General features: G+C 39.0%; 1 pseudogene; it reads left to right on the top strand.

The window, feature by feature from the left end:
- Positions 1-215: 215 nt before the first annotated feature.
- On the top strand, positions 216-762 carry LOC126489727 (protein phosphatase 1 regulatory subunit 14B-like; annotated as a pseudogene).
- The last annotated feature ends 1,876 nt before the right edge of the window (positions 763-2,638 follow it).

Here is a 2,638-nt window from a genome sequence, read left to right as displayed (position 1 = left end):
TTCAACAAAACAAAATCTAACTGCAATCTCTAAGGTCAAAACTAGCACCAAAATGTCTGGGTGTTAAGAGGTTCCAGACTTCATTGTTTCATAAGAATAACTTTCTGGGGCCGCCCCGCGGAGCCGCTGAGCCACGCTGAGCGGAGCCCGCTAGCTAACCAGAGCCAGCAGCCCGGAGCCAGCCGGCGGGCGTCCGGGAGGCCGTGGCGCAGGGAGGGTCCCAAGCGCGCATGTGGGGGGCCGGCGAAGGCCCAGGGGGCGCAGATGATGATGGCCTGGTGAGACGGCAAGGGAAGGTCACCGTCAAGTACGACCGCAAGGAGCTACAGAAGCGCCTCAACCTGGAGGAGTGGATCTTAGAACTACGACTGCGAGGAGGAGGAGATCCCAGAGCTGGAGATAGATGTGGATGAACTCTTGGACATGGAAAGCGATGATACCCGGGCTGCTAGAGTGAAGGAGCTGTTAGTTGACTGTTACAAACCCACTGAGGCCTTCATCTCTGGCCTGCTGGACAAGATCCGGGGCATGCAGAAGCTGAGCACGCCCCAGAAGAAGTTAAGGGTCCTGACCCAGATGACCATGGCTCCCACAGGACAATCGTTGCCCCCAACCTCGTAGCAACAGCAATACCAGGGGACCCTGCGGCCAGGCCTGGTGCCATGAGCAGGGATCCCTGTGCCCCTGCCTAGGGGCCATTTCCCTTGCCCTCAGTTTTCCATTTTTGGGGTTTTTTATTGTTATTAAACTGATGGGACTTTTTGTGTTTTTATATTGATCCTGCGGCGCAGGCCCTTTAAAAATAAAGCTGGGATCAAATGGCCTTGGGGAAAAAAAAAGAATAACTTTCTGGTAAAGTACATGTTCTAAATGATAGCGTGGGCTTCTTGTGACGTCACTATTGAGAAGCTTAATATCCATGACTCTAGGAATTGTTAGAGGGGATTCTCAAAATAGCCAAGAGGAGACATGGAGTTCCTAGTTACTAAATGCATGTACATGGGTTATATTAGAATTATCCAGAGAACTTATTGAAAATATAGACCTCCGAGCACCACCACAGAGATCTCAAGGTCCCAGATTAGGAATTTGTAGTTTTGTTAAGTCTTCTCTGTAATTTGATATACAATTAGTTTAGGAATCACTAGATTGGATAACCTTTAACATGCATATCAAGAGTAGCAATTTATAAAATGAGTTCCAAAGAGATGGGGTAAAAATGGGTTTTCTACTTTAGTGGGACTTCAAAGGTTAGAGAACCTGTAATGAAGGGCAAGATATAGACACTGTAGTTCATTTCTCAGACTCCAAAATGTTTAAAGGAAATTGAAGTATATTAACCAATCTCACTATGTTTGTGCCTAATTTATCCTCTTAGAAAAATTACATTTTTATGAGAGTTGGATTCTTATATCCATCTTTTAGACATTAAAGTACTAGAGAATCAAAGTACTAGAGAAACAAATATACAAAGTGTTATAGAAGTGTATAATGGGTCAAAAGAAAGAAATATTCCTTTTTTTTAAAACATACAAAAGAGAAGACTATAGAGTAAGTTGGTGTGTCTGGCCATCATGCAGCTTAAACTCATGTCCAGTCTCTCATTCCACCTCCAAATTATTTTAAATAAGCATAAGATGTCAGTCATATCTCATAATCCATATGCACTTCAGCAAAGCCTTTAAAGGATGAATATTCTTTCTAAAGTATCACCACAATATCTTTATGATAAGTGAAAGAAAATTTACAGTTATTAATAACATAAAATACATAGTCCAGTGCTCAAATTTCCCTGGAAGTACCTCAAAGCTTTTAAGTTTATATTCAAATGAGTATGTTGATACTCTGGGAAAGGAAATAACTTTAGCATAGGTTGATATATCTTAGAACGCTATTATTGTTTTAATCATATTCAGAGATCATAAGAGTTGTTTAGTTTAAAGAAGTCTCTAGGATATTATTTAGGTGTATTTTGCTATTTTTTTTATTAAAGATTTTGCTAAAGATTCATTTTCCACATTTCTTATTCTCTTCCTAGTATTTTTAGGTCTAACTTTATTGAGCTATAAATCACATACCATAATGTTGACATTTTAATATAGCCTACGATTAAATGGTTTTTTTAATGCTTTCTGAATTGTGCAATTACCATAACAATGACTTTAACCATCTTCAAAAGAAATTTCATACACATTAGCATTAAACTTCAATATCCCAATCTATTCTTTAGTACTATGTAATTAATAATCTATTTCTGTTTCTGTACATTTCCTTATTGTGAGCACTTCATATGAATAATATAAGATTAAATTTTTATGACTGGCTTCTTTCACTTAATAGAATGTTTTCAAGTTCACTCATTTATAGCATTTAGCCCCAATTTATTCCTTTTTGTGACTTAATAATATTCCATTGTGGAGATAAGTTGCAGTTTTTAAAACATTCACTACCCTGGAACTGTAATTACAGTTGTAAGCTATTGTCTTGCTTCTGGGAACTGAACCCAGGTCCTCTGGAAGAGCATCAAATATTCTTTTCTACTAAGCCACCTCTTCATGGCCCTGACATGACATTTTAATTACAGCTGTCCTAAAAGGTGTGGTATGGTATCTTATCGTGAATTTAATTTGTTGTACAG

The sequence above is a fragment of the Alexandromys fortis genome, unplaced genomic scaffold (genome assembly GCF_014885135.2).
Source record: "Alexandromys fortis isolate MF-2015 unplaced genomic scaffold, M_Fortis_MF-2015_v1.1 scaffold_205, whole genome shotgun sequence".
Taxonomy (NCBI): domain Eukaryota; kingdom Metazoa; phylum Chordata; class Mammalia; order Rodentia; family Cricetidae; genus Alexandromys; species Alexandromys fortis.
This window is presented reverse-complemented; position numbering and strand designations above follow the sequence as displayed.